The 18,240-nt window shown below is 47.8% G+C and overlaps 1 protein-coding gene across 2 annotated transcripts in view; it reads left to right on the top strand.

The window, feature by feature from the left end:
- The first annotated feature begins 1,291 nt into the window (after nt 1–1,291).
- CPEB3 (cytoplasmic polyadenylation element binding protein 3) overlaps nt 1,292–18,240 on the top strand; it is a 132,186-nt gene continuing 115,237 nt past the window's right edge. For both annotated transcript variants that reach the window (XM_083149334.1, XM_083149332.1), the window contains exon 1: nt 1,292–1,462. The gene's annotated coding sequence lies outside the window, so the exon portion shown is untranslated. The remainder of the gene's footprint in view (nt 1,463–18,240) is intronic.

The following is an 18,240-nucleotide window of genomic DNA, read 5'->3' as shown; positions in this document are numbered from 1 at the left end:
ATACCTTCCCCCTTCGTCGTTCCTCCCAGGCAGCAGCAGCGCACACCTACAGCACGTGCTCTGCTTGCCTCAGCATGAGCGTCTCACTGACAGCATGAGAGCCTGCTGTGACCACAGCACATGCTGTAGGTGTGTGCTGCTGCTGAGGTGAGGGGGGGTCAATAACACTCCACCCTCGATTTTAGAGTGTTTTTCACCCACCTTAAACATTTTGGGGCATGGCCTAATCGTGGGAGGTGGCCACACCATCCATGATTGGGCCTTTCGGCTGCCTTGTACATAAACATATCTATTGATTTTAGTTATAGTAACTTTTTTTGTAAAATCAATATCTTACAATGTATTACAAAATAATTGCCTTAAAAAGACTTTTATCTTTATTTACTATAGGTTGCATCATTACAGATTACACAAGCTGGAAACATCAATGTTTGATCATGACAAACAAGTTTCCTTCAGTTTTTCACAATAATTTGATCATTGGTGGCACTTTTCTATTGTTTTGACCAATTTAACGCTTAAGCTAAGTACACACGTGAAAAGTTTGCCCAACCTGCTGTGCACATGGTTTTGTCCATTTGAGAAGGAATTTGCCTTTGCGAGTGAATCAGAATAAGGGCCAATGGCTGGGTGTAGATTATTGGATCGACAGTCATTAGGTAGGTAGGCAGTGAAAATGTTGACATGGACAGAAGGTTGACATAAGCAATTGGTTGACATGTGAAAAGGTTGACAAGCATTTTAACTGTTTTGTATCTGTGTCAACAATTAGCGTAAGGGGTACCCTGGCATGGCTTGCTTCGCTCGGCACACTTTACCATTCTCAATTGTAGTCCACATGGATCGTAAGGTGTGAAGTCACCTGAATGAGAAAAAAATGTGAAAAACTAATGTCGAACTTCTCGTGTCAACCATTGCCATGTCCACTTATTGCCTGTGTTGACCATTTGTCAGTGTCAACCTTTTGCACGTCGACCAAGAGTAGTTAACCTATTGATTGTTGACCTAGACGCAGTCGACCTAACAATAAAGTGCAGAGAGAGTGTAGAAATAATGCGGCCAGAATAAGGGCCATTATCTTTACACCTCCTCACCCCATGTGCACTTCTATGCATGTGCACTTCTATGCCGGAGCAGGGCAGGCAGTCCTGCTGCTCATGTGAGCGTCACAATGCCCTTGCTCTCTGTTGCGCAATAGATCAGCTGGTGACGAGTAGGCCGGGTCATCACCCCCTGCTCGCTGCACAGCAACCTTCCCTCCCCTGCAGCAGCGGTCATGCGCTGGGGGCCGCGGAAAGACTACAACTCCCGTGAGCCTCCGTGTGCGCCTGCGCACTCTCCTTCCAGTTGTCAAAGTGCTCTTGGCGATCGGTCGCTGCTGGCTCGCCTGCACTGAGCAAAAACGAAAGGAGCACCCCAGAGCGTCGTGCCATCGATCTGTGCAAGTGATCACAAATATAAGGTAACGCTACCGGGGGCAGCGCGGTCTATTGCATGTTAAACAGCCGCAGCCATTGCTGGGCAGTGCATTAGGATCAGCTGCGCCGGGCTGCTTGCAGCAGGTGATTATTGCTATGTTTGGTGCATGGGGGCAAAATAAATAAAAAGTTGCCAGTGGAGATGGTATGTTAGAAATCAGCCTGCTCGGTGCATATCCTGCAGGATCTCTTGACCTTGAGGAGGTGGACAAGGAGGCCAGTTTGTGCTGGGAGATCATTAAGTCCACTTGTTTATTCATCATTAGCAAAGGTCCCATTAGCCATGCACCAGGGGCCTGTCCTTGTCCTGTCCTGGTGGCAGCAAATGATCCCTGTTAAAACTATTGCTGTTTTTATTACAGTAGTAGTTAATCCTCGCTGCCATATGTCAGTTGGTCTATTGCTGGTTTGCTGCTACATGTTAGGTGGTGTTGATAGTTTAGCAACTATTTCCATACACCCTATTTCAGGCAAGAGTGCAATGCTGCAGTTGTAGCTACTGCAGATCATTTGCCAAGCCTTGTACTATTCTGGATGTCTGCATCGATGTGACCTTTTAAATGTGTTTTATCTGCCATTAAAGCCAGGTACACACTATGTAGTCAATGGGCGGTTCATGCATTTTTCGGCTGCTTGTTTCTGGCTAGCAGGCACCCCTGCAGCACCGCCAGAGCATCCTTTAGATCTGGGCTGGCCTAACTGGTCCTCAAGATCTACCAACCGTCCATGTTTTTCAGACCACCTAGCTCAGGCATTCCCAACCACGGTCCTCAAGGCACACCAACAGTGCAGGTTTTGTAGATATCCAGGCTTGAGCACAGGTGACTTAATCAGTACCTGAGGGATTCTGATGAAACCATCTGTGCTGAAGCCTAGATATCACTGAAACCTGCACTGTTGGTGTGCCTTCAGGACCGTGGTTGGGAATGCCTGACCTAGCTGGTGCACAAGAGCAGAGATGGATTTAGACCTCGTGGGGCCCAAGGCAAGATACTGGTTTGGGGCTCACCTCCCTCATATAATCCATAGCACTATATTTTTGCGGCTGATTGCAGGCGGCGTTGGTAACGTACCTTTTGTGTTTCCCAGTCTACTGATAAATGCTCGGCTGCGTGAACATCGCCATTGCGTACAAATCTGAATTAGACTCTAGGTCTTTAGTCAGTAGGCTTACATTTACAGTAAACTGATTGCCCATATACATTGAGTGGAGGAAGCCATTTTGTGTGTCCAAATATTTTTTTTCCTATCAAAGAACATCAATGAGACTTTGGGAGCGCCGGCAGGTCTATGTAATGGCATAACATCCCGCAGTAGTCATGCAATGTTCCCCTGGGATCGTTTTGGGTGACCTGGATATCTTTATGGAGCCCCTTGGGACCTGCTGGGCCCTTTACGGGCACCTAGGTTGCCTTGTGGAAAATCCACCTCTGCACAGCTGCATTCATTCCTAACCGACACATTCTACAGATCCACAGGTGGCCTGGAAAACATGGACTGTTGGTAGATCCCAAGTACCGATTTGGCCAGCCCTGCTTTAGATGCTTCTGGCAAACAGCATGTACAGCTGATTAGAGCATCTTCAGGACTCCCTGATCAGTGATGTATTCAGAGGTGCTGCTGCCTCTCAGCCAGCTCAGGAAATTGCCTTCACACGGCGGTGGGGAGCGGAATCCCTGCCCGTCTCCCTGAAGCAGAGACGGGCAGGGATTCCGCTCCCCACCGCCGTGTGAAGGTGATTTCCTGAGCTGGCTGAGAGGTACTACATCTGTAACAGAGGAAGGGGAGGGTGCGGGCAGCTATGGGGGAGAGGCGTGGAGGGCGGCAGTGGGCTCCGTCAGAACAGAGTGCGAGCGCAGCCCTTCTGGCGGATGGCGAGCAGCAGCGATTGGCGATAGAATCTAATGAGAGCTGCTCCATCTGTAGCTGCAGGTTTCATAATAGCGTTATGTGCTGCTGTAACACAAGGCTTGAACCTTATAGAGATGGCAAGAAAACAGTGGCCTTTTCCTTCCTGTCATTACCCGCTAGATGTTCACCCTACAAAGTGGTGCTCAAGGTTCTAAATGATCCTTGCACTTACTTGAATCTGCTCCTTAGGGTTCATGAGTGTCGATCAATTGGGTGATGGTAATCAGGTAAGTTAGAGCTGGCCACTCCTTAAAGAAAAAAAAAAAACATAAACTGAACCCTATGGTTCAATTGATGCCGGATCCATTCCAAAAATGTTTTGCCGGAATGGATCTGGCATCCATTATTCAATGCAGCAGCCAAATCCGATGCTCACCTGGCCGGTGCAGGGACCGGGTGAGCGAGGTGGCGGGAGGCAGCAGAAGTTGGGAAGGGTCTGGATGAGCTGCTCACCCGGCACCGTCCTCCCTGCCTCAAACCAGCATCTTTTTATTTTGGATTGAGATTGACAGAAACACAGCCAAAACCTTTAGGTTTTGGTTGTGTTTCCATCAAAAGCAGTTGGATTAGCGGCTAGTCCGTCAATCGTCAGGTTGAAACCTTTCGACCACCCGAAAACCCCCCAGATAGCATTGAATAGATCGGAAACCCTTCCGATCTATTCATGTGGAGAACTGACGTCTTTTCGGCAAGACGGCAGTTTCGACATGCATTGAAGACCCAATGTCTAAAGCCTGGACACCATGCAGGTTTGTGAACGCATACCATGCTGGGATCAAAGTAGATTTGAGGACCTTTGATAAAGATGCTCTTGAGGCTGGAGAAGGTTTCAAAATTATTTCTAAAGATGTCCTTCTTCACAAGTTCAAGTTAACACCATTATTTATCTTTCCCTAGAGTGGTATTCTCAATCATTCCTTATAATCACTTACAATATTCCTGGAGATCACATAGAACGTCACTGGGTCATATCAGACCTCTCTGTCAGTATTCATGGGTCCACTATCTAACAAACGCTGAACAAGAAGCGTGACCATGGCAGGTAGTTTACTAAGCTGCAGCTAATTCCCAATGCGTTTAAGCCCAAATATAAAAGGGCAATGCTTTTGTGTGGGGTCAGTAAAGAAACACCCATGTTTTAAATGAAAAATGTTGTGATCTGGAGAAAACCAAACGCTGCATTTCAACAGACGTCTCTTATCTAAACGCAAGAAACTAGCTGGTGGCAGTATGATGGATTGGGGCTGGTTTGCTGCCAAAGGACCAGGACAGCTTGGCATTTTGACGGAACTATGAGTTCTAGATTGTACTGGCATATTCTTGGGGATATTGTCAGGGTATCCATCTGTGAACTGAAGAACAAAAGAAGGTGGACGTTGCTGCAAGGCAATGTTCCTTATCACGCAATGTCACTCTACAAAAATATGGTTGAAGTAGAAGAAATTTTGCATACATAAATATTGTAAGTCATTGCAGTTCAAGGGGGCGACATGCAGGTCACAGACGTTTTCCGATAACTTTGACCAGTAGATTATAGGTTTCTCTGTGTTATTTGATTTACAGATTTACTGTTTGGCTTGTCTCGGACTAGGCGGAGTGGCGGACATGCTGCTCTTGCTAGCGATGCAGGGCTGATGGCGGATGTCACTGACAACATCTGGGAGCACTTACTGTTTGGCTTGTCTCGGACTAGGCGAAGTGGCGGACATGCTGCTCTTGCCAGCGAGGCAGGGCTGATGGCAGATGTCACTGACAACATCTGGGAGCACTTACCGTCCGCGACATAGGTGCACACTATATGATGTGCACGACATGCTGTTTCGGTCCCCCATGCTCAGGTGACCCATAGTCTAGTGCATAGTGCCACAGTTTTAGCAATCTATTATATAAAATCTGTGGCAGGGCATGCTAGGATGTGTAGTTCCACAACAGCTGGAGGGCCCTGAGTTTGACACCACTGGTCTAGTGTGTCCACAGCTTAAATTTGTGCAAACAAAAAAGGTTTACATCCCTAGTACACTGTGGACCATTCACTGCGGCCATTCGTTCACACGGGGACCGATGTTGTGTCACTGTGCATGCACATTTTTGCACTGCGAATAGTCGGATCGCTGGTTGCGTGTACCCAGGACAGGGGGTGGAGAGGGGTGTGGGGTGGCGGGCGTCCCATTAGCATATGTGAACGCCCAGTGTTTCATAGGCATTCACATGAGCTGAGTGTTCTCATGCTAATGAGGCTGTGACATGGGCGCCAAGGGCGGGTGGATGACATCACCGGATGTCAGCTGCCCGCCCACTTCATTCTGAACTTGTACCTAATTGTTGGCTAACTTGCCAATTCAGACCCGTTCGTTACGGGCCAAATTCTTCTCGATGTTTGCGTTCGCATACACATCCCCTTGCATGCTAGCAAGGGGATTCGTTTGGTGGTGGTGGAGTGTTCGGCCGGGCAGCATTTGCCTGTTCGCTAGTTCAGTCTAGCAAACAGGTCTGAATTAGACCCTAGTTTCATGCTTTATGTTCCTGTTTAACTATTTTGTGGGTGATTCAATTCAGCGCAGTATAAATATCGACGTGAATCAGCTATTAATTTGTCCCCCTCACACCCTGTACTTAGGGGTCCACCATATTAACTCTGAAGGGTGCCAGTTGCCGCGCAAGATAGGCTTAATTCGGGTGCCGTTTTCACGCTGAAAACGGCACCAGAATTAAGCCTATCTCGCACCCTTCGCAATGCAGAATTCGCTGCAAGTTGCTTGCACCCCTATGGAGGTGCAAGCACTTTTCAGCAAATTCGGCCCGCCCGGTGTCGTGATGATTTGCACTCGGCGAATCATCCACGCCCTTCGGGGTTAATAAGATTCACCCCTTAGTATTGTTCATTCTAGCACCCGCCATATTTGAAAACACATGCAGTTCCTGTTCCCTGCCTGGGGTGTCGCTGTCTGCTGTGGTGTTTCTAGCACAGGTCTGACTACAGCAGACAGCGACACCGCTGGCAGGGAATAGGAACTGCATGGGTTTTCAAACATGGCGGGTGCTAGAATGTACACTACTACGGTTACCACATTTAAGCCCGCTATTTAGCCGTGGTAACCGGCATTCTCCATGTGCTGGACATGATGCACACGATAAAGAAGAGAACCTCATTAGTTTAGTCAGATTTCTGCTCACACCTCGAGTCGGGCTTAGCGCGGCCAATGGAATGGCTCCGGTTCTCTTTCCCAGCACTGTCCAGATTGCACTGAATTGGATGGCCCCCCCATTGTTTTTTGCAAGCATCTTCTATTATTTATACCAAGTAGTAGATGGATTACATCTCTACTACAGAACAGTTTGTGCATTGTAATTCTCCTGCAGTAACATGGTAATTGTTTCTAAGCTATTATTTTCCAAAAACCTCTCTCCCTTGGTTCATTATCGACCGGGAAGGTTCAATGAGTGTATTTGTGTGTGTAAACATTGCTGCATGTAATGTGTCAGTGTCAGAAATTTCCGAACAGCAGGTGATAAAGCGTTCTTGTCCGTCAGCCTCATTTCAAAGGTTAAATGAATAGCAAAGCTAGGAAATATGCTAGGGTTCATTCGGCAGGACTTTGTCATAGCGAACTCGCGTAAGCTTGGTGGGGCCTGAGGGTGTTGTGTTGTGTCAGCTCTGAAGCAGCTGATCCTGGAATGCTGCAGTATTGTACTGCAGCGCTGCCAGCTAGCAGAAATCCCTTTCTGTTCTGTGTCTCTCTCTGCAGACTCGCAGCATCGGGCACAGGGTTTTTAGCCGACTTTCCTTTACATGTTTTACCAAACACCAGTTAGAGGTAGTAACAGCCAAATCCTGCAGATTAGCACAGCGCTACCCCAGCCGGTACTGGCCCGTGACACAGATCACACTGCAGGTTCATTCTGATCCCTTGCCAAAGGAACTAATTCACTTTCTCCTTTATTTCCTAAAAGACGCTGCCAGTAACATCTGTAGTAGGTAGAACAAGTCGGCTAAAAATGCTTCATCTGAGGAAGGTCTGTGTGTTGATTTACCAATGGGATGCTATGTAAACCTTCCCGCAATTTATTGACTTAAATGTTGTAGGGGCTGCAAATAATTTTAAGCGAGATATCAGGCCTGGAGCACAGCGGTGGCGGGTCTAGGCTGTTTTCTTATTTCGCAATACGACAACCGCCAGCGGCAGCATGGGGGGGGGGGGGGGCTTGTTGCATGGCTAGTCCGGCCTGCAACAAAATTGCATCGCTTATATGCGAGCGGTTTGCTATATAGTGAAGCACTGGCATCTTACCGGTAGACCCCTGGCTGCCTAGCCGATCTCTGAAGCCAGATGCAGGACCGCCCTGTATTTGGGTTGCAGCGCCTCGCATCGCTGCATTGGTGCACAGTCATCTTCACCCGCCGGCCCTTAGACTGGGGTCGCATTTTGAGCAATGCTGCCCCAGTTTAAGGCGTCGCGAACATGTGATGGCAGGTTTGCACATTGTCAAAAATCTCCAATTAGTGATTTCGGTAATCTGCGTCCATTACCTAATCAGTCCTATAGGCCGGCACATTCATGTGTTGTATCATACTAGCGTGCAAATACAAGCGGAATACATGAATTGGTTTTGCGTGTGTAGGGCCTAATATATGTTTGTATGGAATAAGCCTCTGCAGTTGGAATTTTTCAGACTGCAGAATTGCTAATCGTAGTGATGCTGCCATCCAGTAATTAATAGACGGGGTGATTCAGTCCTGTTCACTAGACTGAGTGTATTCGCAGCCTGCGAGCAGGCAAACGCTGCCACGCCGAACATCCGGTGCCTGGACTGAGTTTCCAGCGTACGCTTCCCAATGAATTTGGGGCACACACGGACATCATGTGATGTCGGCCACCTGCCCCAAGTAAGCATGGGTACACCTGCGTTCCCAGGGGTATGCCCAGCGCTTCTATGGGCTCGCCCGTAAAGTGCTGGGCGTTCCCCCTGCTTCTGCGCCATGCCCGCCTCCTGCCCGCCCATCCTGGATCGAACACATTGGTGAGTGTGAAACTCGCCGAAGGTCTTTGCTGCGGGGGTTCGCACATGTGCATGGGCAAACCCCCACCATCGGGCAGGGGACTGAATTTGGCCTGCTACGAGCAGGTCTGAATCACTCTCAGAGATCCCCACTGAAACCATCACAAGGTCCTCAGCAACTGTGTACACCTAGGAAGCACCAATACATTAATGAGGAACATGGACTCCTCTAGTGCGTCCTTGGTCACACGGTCTCGCTGTGGAAGCAGCAATGCAGGCCCCATGTTACTTTACGTACATGACCGCAACAGAAGGCAGAAACACTCCCTAAAACATCTGTTATACTGTATGCCTGTGTTTTTGCCGTCCATTCCCTGTTCCCTTCCCTGAGCGGTCTGTGGGAGGTGGGGTTGGAGTAAGGCTGTAGGGTGGTGGGGTGGTGTTAGGGTTACGCTGTGGTAGGGGGAGGATAAGGCTAGGCTTCTGGAGGCGGAGGTTAGGATGAGGGAGGTGGAGGTTAAGGCTAGGCTTCAGGAGGTGGAGGTTAGGATGAGGGAGGTGGAGGTTAAGGCTAGGCCGCAGGAGGTGGAGGTTATGATGAGGGAGGTGGAGGTTAAGGCTAGGCCGCAGGAGGTGGAGGTTAGGATGAGGGAGGTGGAGGTTAAGGCTAGGCCGCAGGAGGTGGAGATTAGGATGTGGGTGGGGAAGGTTTAGGCTAGGCCGCAGGAGGTGGAGGTTATGGTGTGTACACACGGTACTTTTTGCTTCCCGATGTTGACGATATAGTCAACATCGGATCGGAATCGGATGCAGATCGCAAGGGTTTTAACCCTTCAGATCCGATCCGATTCCCATGCGCGTTCACGTATCGCAAGGCAGAAAGTCAGATCAAGAGCAAGGCAGATCTGCACTATATAGTCAGACTTGTATGCAAATCGGATGTGCCTTCAGATACTATCCAAGATTCGATCTGATTGTGGATAGTATCTGAAGGCACATCTGACCGTGTGTACACACCATTAGGATGAGGGAGGTGGAGGTTAAGGCTAGGCCGTAGAAGGTGGAGGTTAGGATGAGGGAGGTAGAGGTTAAGGCTAGGCCGCAGGAGGTGGAGGTTAGGATGAGGGAGGTGGAGGTTAAGGCTAGCTTGCGGGAGGGGAGAGTTAGGATTAGGCTGCAAGAGGGATGGTTTATGGTTTCAGTACTTGTTAAAATATGGGTACTTCTTTACTTTCACGGCGCCACGCGTCAGAGTCCCCTTGCGGGGCTCGCTTCGCTCGCCCACGCTGCGGGCTCGGTGGCTCGCTACGCTAATTAAAATCAACTCCATGCCAACATGGATAGTGGAGGTATGAACTATCCATGTTGGCATGGCGTTTATTTACTTAGTTTGTGGCGAGCGTAACCCGGAAGTAGCGCGGCGCCGTGAAAGTAAAGAAGTACCAAAATATGTTGCCTGTATTTTGACCATCGGCATCCAGTTCCCAACCCATCCTAACCTGTTGGAAGGTACGTTACAACGGAGAATACCCAATTCTATGTTAAATGCAACCTTTTTACATGCTAAAACGCAGGAAGCACCCAAAATGCAGCATGTATAAAGTATAGGTACATTGTGCTATTAATTTACCCAGGGTGTACGACGTCTGCTGCTAACCCACTGTCTGTGATGGGTGATTACAAGTTGTGCGATTAAATCACTTGAAATTAATCACATAAGAGATTCTAGTGCATTTCGGTGAAATTTTATGCAAATTATTTCATGAAATTAATCAACAACGAAAAATAACCTTCCTGTGTTCCTTATTTCAAATGAGCAATTTCTGCCAAGATTCATCTAACATCTCTCGGGAAAAAACAATTAATCTTTTATTCCACTGAACTCCGTGGGCAAAATGAATTTCCTGAAATTTATGTGAGGGGAATAAATTGCCGAAACAGGCGATTTCAAAATGTTCATAATCCCTTGCGGAGACCAGAAAGGGTTAATTCCAAAATCTCTGAACATTGTGCAATGACAATTCGCCTGTGTAGCCTAGCCTTTAGCCTGCGTGCGTCACTAAAACGCCAGGTTTTAAGAACAATGCTTAATTGCTGAAGCACTGATGATTACGGATGAAAGGGAATTTAGAACTAGAAATTTGTATAAACTTCAGTTGCTTGTATGACATCATTTGACATTTATTTATTATTTTACCAGGAGGAAATACTTTTTTTCCCAGGTAGGACCTAGACATAACATATGCAGCTGTGACTAAACTCAAGACCACTTAGGCGTTACAATTACAAACTTGTCTGTAGACCTGTCCAGTTTGGAAATCGCATAGACGTGTGGAATAATAAGGTGATTTGAGCAAGATGTTCCAAAAACGGGAGGGGGGGGGTGTAGTGCGTCAATATTTTTTACTGAATTAACATTAAAATAGGTAGTCAATTCTACATCTAGGGCAGGGGTGTCCAAACTTTTTGCGACGAGGGCCAGATTTGGTGAAGTGTAAATGTGTGGGGGCCGACCATTCAGCCTGACATTCTTTGAATCATTAATCACATCAGAATGGTCCCCCACTCACTCTATGTCAGCCAGCCTGCCCCTTCACTGTATGTCCCCCAGCCTGCCTCCATTCACTGTATGTCCCCCAGCCTGCCCCTCCTTCCCTGTATGTCCCCCATTCACTGTATGTTCCCCACTCTGCACCCATTCACTCTGTCCCCCAACCTGCCCCCCTTCTCATAATGTCCATCATTGCCTTCATTCATTGTATGTCCCCAAGCCTGACCCTCCTTCACTGTATGACTCCCATTCACTGTATGACTCCCAATAACTATATGACCCCCATTCACTGTATGTCCCCCAGCCTGCCCCTGCTCCCCCTTCTCTGAATGACCATCACTGCCTCCATTCACTGTATTCCCCCAGCCTGACCCTCCTTCATTGTATTTCCCCCACTCTGCCCCCTCCCTTCTCTGTATGTTCCCAGCCCCTTGTGTGAGCCAGAGGATGGAGAGGCAAAGCAGGCACTGCAAGGACAGGAAATGCTTGGGCTCCCACTGCTGCCCTCCTCCGCTCTGCATGTTACGGGAGCAAACTTCCTCCTTGCTGCCCCCTCCCCAAACATTGCTGTCACTGTGGAGTAGGGTGATATACAATTGCAGCAGCAGGGGTAGGACGCCAAACACATCTGACTGTGGCGGCTGGCACCTCCTCACTGCAGCAGACAGCAAGGTAAAGGCACGCTCGCCGGGGCCCCACCTTTAGTGTCCTGTGCTTCCCACATCTGATGCTCTGCCCGCTTCCAGCTGGAGGCTGCGGGCCGCTTGAATTGACAGCACGGGCCGCATTTGGCCCCCGGGCCTGACTTTGGACATGCCTGATCTAGGGGTTTCCGACAGAGATTTCCTGACCCCCTTGAAGAAGCTGCAGCAGCATGCTTGTGTAACCTCACGGGTTACTCAGTAGACCAATAGTGTTGCAGTTGATCCGATTTTAAGACTGGATTGCAGAAGCATGCAGGAGGTGTTTGCTTGGGATACGGTCACCAAGAAGGTTGACATGACTTTAGGTCGACATGCAGTAAGGCCAACAAGACTTTAGGTCGACAGGGTCATTACAAGAAAAAAAGATATTTAAGGACTTCAAACCGTACCTACAGACTGCAGCACAGCCTTCACTTAGGGTTACCACTCCTGTAAAGCACAATATTCGAACAAGGTAGTGAAGAACTGTTGCGCTGTCCCTAATAATATGAAGGGTTCTGTATCCTCTTCTCACACATTCACCGGTTCACCCGAGAATTTTCACCAAGGTGAGACAGGGAAAAACACGTCAGAGACGGATATTCACAGAATTTCCGTGTAGAGGATATTCAATCTTTAGACTGACCTGTTTGCCGTGCCCTATGTGCATATAAAGGTATCTTTAGTGCGTTGCCAGCCAGTCACGTATTCAAAAATGAAAGGGCTTACCGCATAGAAGTGCCCTATGTGCACGTAAAGGTATCTTGTATCCTTGTACACTGGAACCTCTCGATAGGTGTAGATAGATCAAGTCAGTCCAGAGTTATCCAAAAGGTAAAAATGTATTTTCCATACACAGGGCGGGATGTACTAAAGGGAGTAAATCTGGTGGTTTCCTCCAGTAGCAGCCAATCAACCCCCTTATCTCTAGGGATAGCCAGTACGCAGATAGTGTATCACAATGGAAACCATTCGAATGTCGCTGACCATTGAATGATCTCTATGGTGCATGCAAATCTAAGATGCCCTCTGGTGTCTTAGATCTGTGGGCTCCCTGCGGACGGGCAGCTGACATCCGACATCAGCTGCCCACACCCGCGTCGTTCCCAAATTACCAAATGAATGCCCAGTGTTTTGATGGGAACACCCATGAAACGCTGGGCGTTCCCAGGGGCGCAGCCAGTCGCCGCTTCCCCACGCCCTCTGCCCACACTGCTAGGTGCGAACGGGATGGCAAATAAACACTTCACCGTGCCTGCTCGCACCAAGCGGCTGCACATGCGTATAAATACTTGTGCGCTTGCACGGTCGATAAACATCGCTCCACCAGTGTATTCAGAACTGAGGGGCAGATTTATTAAGCTCGGTAAAGAAGATTCTCTCGCCCCGCACCGACCACCGCCGACTCGCGCTGACCCCCCTCACCTGTGTCCGGGCAGCACAGCGATGTGCTGCCGGGACCTGTGATGTCTTCCTCCCTGTACTGAAAATCATCTTCTGGGTGCAGGGAGGAGGAGAGCCGCCCCCCCCCCCCCCCCCCCTGCAGCAGCAAAATTAGCCAGAGCTGTCTTTTGCCATAATTATCGCATATTTTAGAGCATATGCAATAATTATGTTAGCGGTAGCCGGTGATGTGCGGCGGTAAGGTGGAGCTGTTAGAGCATCCCCCCCCAAAGTGTCTAGTTTTTATCACCGGCCAATCAACTCCTAACTGTGAAGTTGCAGGCTTGGTTTGAAAAATGACAGGTAGGAGCTGATTGGCCGGTGATAAAAACCAGACACTTTATCACTTCACCGAACTTAATAAATCTACCCCTCAATAAGGTCCTTATTATTATAATATTTCACTCTCCATATCCATGTATTTCTATTTGGAGTGTTATGGCCACTTATACACTTAGGAAATCTAGCCTCCGGGAGGTGTGGCTACCATATAATCAGTATTCCAAAACCGTTTGTTTTCAGTTATCCAATGTTCCTTATGAGAGAAATGAGATTGCAGAACATTTTAAGGTCAGAGACGTTTTATTACTAAGAAATTAATCTTAACATTAAAATCTACCAGTAACTCACACAATAAAAGCAGCCAATTGTATGAGATAAGAATGCATATGTGCTAATATTAAGGATAAACTAAGGCAGTGGATTAGTTGCACCCCAACAGTCTGGGTTTTAAGGATATTCTTGCTTAGGCACAAGTGACCTAATTAGTACCTCAGTCACTTTGATGATGCCATCTGTGCACAAGCATGGATATTCCTAAAACCTGGACTGTTGGGGTGCCTTAGCGGACAGAGTTTTTGGACCAAAGAACTAGGCTGTTCGCTTTAGTCCAGTGGTTCCCAAATGCGGTCTTAAAGGCACCGTCAAAGACCAGGGGTGAGATGTACTAGGGTGCGATTTTTTTACAAAATGAATTAATCAGTCACTGGGTATCCCCTCAGCCAAGCAGGGCTGAGCTCAGCCACCCATGGAGATGGCTATATCCAATCAGGTGGGGAACTTGCCTGGCGAGAGGAGTCCCAGTGAATGACATCACTGGGATTCCCTGAGTAGCGGGGCAGAGCTGTCTGTGAGTATATACACAGCGGCTTTTTCAGTTTCAGTGTTTGCAGTTTTTTTAAACCCCCAGGAGCTCTACAGGAAGAGAGGACAGAGCTGTGGGGGAGCGTGTGGGTAGGTGAGTACATGTATGTTTGGGTGCAAAATGGCTGACAGGCAGTCGGATTTTCGACAGTCATTACACCGACGTTGGAATCCGGGTGCCGGACGGGATCTCGACAGTCATTTACCCGACGTCGGGATCCCGACTGTTAAAACCCCAACGGACGGGTTCCCGAAGGCCACCGGCTATTCTCCCACCATGCCCGCAAGGGGCCTTGTTGCGCTCGCCATGCTGTCTGAGTCCGGCCAGTCGGGATCCCGACTGTCGGAACCCTATACCACACCCCGGAATCCGTGGCGAGTGCAGCTAGCCCGCAATAGGCTTTGTTGCGCTCTCCCCCCCCCCCCCCCCCCCTGCTGAGTCCGATTTTGTGTAAATGGGTATGTGCATGTATGTTAAAGCTGCACTTTTCTGGGTGTCAGAGTGTATTTGTTGTAACATTGGTTATGCAGTGGGACCACAAGGCCCTTTAATACCCCGCATGTGGGGGTGGGGGAGGCTTGCACAACCCAATGTCAAATGTAATTTATTTTTTACACTAATCAGCTCGGTGTGCACTGCCCATGGGTGCCAGGGACAGCCCCAGGCTGCAGCCCTTGAAGGGTTGGCTGTCTTTATTTTGCCTATAAGTATGGTTGGATTCTGCAAAAGCTCTTTAACTGGAAACGTGTCAGCCACCACCACTGACTGACGTACTTCTTTCCAATTAAACCTTGCTGTGGATTTCAGTGGTTTCTGTGATTCCTTGAACCACTGAAGGGAAACCGTAAAGGATCTGGAATGTCTATAGTGAGTGTATATGCTAAAGAAATAGTATTCATCACACACTCTGGCATTTCACATAGAAGGGGTACTGTGAATGGGTCACAAAATACCTGGGCTTGCCAGGGAGGTAAAGTTACATCACACGTTATGGTCTCATCCCCTCTATCGGTACAAGATCTGTGTAGTCAGTATATGTGTGTGCCCCCCCACCTCTTACTAATAACCGAGCACAATATTTTTCTTATCAACTTTTGATAAATAGTAAAATAGTTTCCACTAGTATGTACAGATTGGGTACGAGATACTGGTGCTGATTTTGCCAGCAGTTCCAAAACTAACCCTGGCATAACTATGACCATGATCCCAAGAGTTATAAGATAATCTAACTTTCTCCCCTCCCTCGCTCTAACCCTCCCTCTGTGCATTTTAAACCTAAGGGTGCGGACACCCTGGGCAACATTCTAAATGATGCCTAATGACGACCAGTCATAACAACATATCTGTGTATATGGTCCAGTGTTGTTTGCACTATATGGGTTGCTAGTGAGATTCGATGTTGTTAAAATTTGCATTGCAGCTCAATTTCTACAATATAGATGACCACAGCATACTACTGCATTGGCCATATGCCAATATATAGTATTGATTATATTGGGCCCAATTTAGTACTAAAGTACGAAAATTGGTATTCGCATGTGTGCGTGGTCTTCCATCCTGAGCATTGGGTTGCCAACTACATGCTGTGTGTACATCTCTCCCTAGGACAGAGTGTTTTGTTTATGCAGCCTTGGAGTGCAAGTATACGAAATATCTTAGATTCTGTCCTTAGGTGCATCCACCAATTGGGTTACAGTCAAGATGTTGGCTTTCAGAAGATAGACGTGTCTACAATGTCGATAGATCCACAGTGCATTCTGAACATGTCAGTGCTATTGTGTCGACATAATGAATGTTGTTGTTGTTGTTGTTGTTGTGCATCAACCACACCCCACTATAACTCTGGAGTTTTGAGAACCCTCCCTAGAAAGGGAGATCCCATAGAGCAGGGGTGGCCAAACCTGTCCTCAAGATCTACCAACAGTTCATGTTTTTCAGGCAACCTGTGGATCTATAGTAGGAATGAATGCAGCATGTTTGAAAATGTGACCGTTAGTAATGACTACAGCTGTGCACTAGCTAGGTGATCTGGGGAATGTGACAGTTAGTAATGACTACAGCTGTGCACCGGCTAGGTAACCTGGGACATGTGACAGTTAGTAATGACTACAGCTGTGCACCAGCTAGGTGGTCTGGGGAATGTGACCGTTAGTAATGACTACAGTTGTGCACCAGCTAGGTTACCTGGAAAACGTGGACCGTTGGTAGATCTCGAGGACAGGTTTGGCCACCGCTGCCATAGCGATTCATGTAGAAACCTTGCTGAGCACATATATCTGAAAGAGAGAGCTATGCCACAGGTAGTGTAGGAGGTCACTAGTATTCCGCACCTGGTTTTCTAGAATTCATGTTGGCTTCCGTTTTCTCATCATGCAGCTGGTCTCACATGGAGATCACACTTTAACATCAATATCCTCCATTGTTATACATTTTGAGCTCCAGTCTGTAAGCCATAGAGCTGAGTTGTGTTTCTCTGGAACGTCTAAGCGAATGGGGTTTATGCATAGTGGAGCATGTGACATCTTCTAAGAGCCTGGTCTTTCACACACTTTTACAGCCCCTATACTAGAAGTCCCATTCATGCATGCTGAGATTAGCATCGGGCAGGACTTACACCGCTCCATGTGATGTGTAGTCATCTCCCGAGGCTTCGATGGAGTCCAGACAAGAAGAATTCACTGGAAATTGTGCACAGTAATCCTCATGATTCACTGTCTTGATCTGTGGGCTTTAGTTCATGAATGATCAGCTGCCACTGACAAACAATGCAGGGTAGTGGGAAATTTGGTCTTGCAATAAAGGCCTAGCATCAAGATCTAGGCAGAGCTTCTTCAGTTGAATACTACGTCTTGGAGGAGTAGAAGTACATATTGGGCTTCTTCTTCTTTTTTTAGAAGCCGGTCTCTCAACTGGGTGTAGATTAGTTCACAGACTATGTCTAGGTAGATAGTCAATAGGTTGGCACCAAAAGGTCAATTTAAGCAGCCCATACACGCTGCGATGCCGGGCTGTCCGTTCTGTGCTTTGAGGTGCGCGCTCCCGCGGCACCTCATTGCACAGTACAAAAAGTATGTGCTTGCACATACTTTTTGTACTTAGGTTTCATCAAATTGCATCGCATTGCATGCACAACGGATGCACATGCAATGCAATGCAATGTGATCCGTGCTATTGAAGCCCACAACGCACGCCCGCATCGGGACGTGTATGGCTGCTTTTCACTGAGTTGACATTGACTTAAGGTTGTCAAGCACTAGTTCGACAAAGCTCACCATGCTTTTGGATACAGGTGACTCACTCTGCTACCACTGTTCTCAATGCGGTTTAACGTTCCCAATTGGAGTCTAAGTGGATGGTAAAACCTGAAAAGTCGAAAGAATTGTGACAAACTCACTCTGGTTTACCTGTGTGGACCTTTTGTCAATGATGACCTACTTCATTTCGACCTTTTGACTGTCTACCAGGACATTGGACCTTATTTAGGTCCGTTCGCACGGGGACCAATGTTTTTTCAATGTGCATACGCAGGGTGCGCACAGGCGGCCCCATTAGCATATGGTTTTTGGACATGATTCCAACCTGGGTCAGACCCTGTTTTATACCCTTGAACCCCAAGTTATTCCCAGGCCTGGCCTACATGACACTCCTTTGAGGTGGACCTCTGCATACAAAGCCAGTCGGCTGCTTTTATTAAGCATAACCTGGTTAGATCTGTTTACACTGGCAGTGAAATGGGGTATAAGTTAAAAAGGGTCCCAAAAAATTACCCAGGTTCATTGACCCTGGACTCCAACCTGGGTAGCGAGCAGGAATGGACCCGGAAGTACCCGGATAAGACTCCAGTAAAAACAGGTGAACCGGGTCACTAGCGCTTGGAGATGTCACCTCTATATCAGGAATTAGGTGCAAAAGGGGTAAAGCAAAAACAAACAAAAAATATTTGGGGTGGCACATCTACCAAACCTATTGTTCTGTTTACCTGTCAGTGAAATCAAGTATCTGGAAAGAACCCAAACTATAAAAGGATCAACG

The sequence above is a fragment of the Crinia signifera genome, chromosome 6 (assembly GCF_055691185.1).
Source record: "Crinia signifera chromosome 6, ASM5569118v1, whole genome shotgun sequence".
Taxonomy (NCBI): Eukaryota; Metazoa; Chordata; class Amphibia; order Anura; family Myobatrachidae; genus Crinia; species Crinia signifera.
Note: the sequence above shows the minus strand (reverse complement) of the source record. Positions and strands in the feature narration are given on the sequence as shown.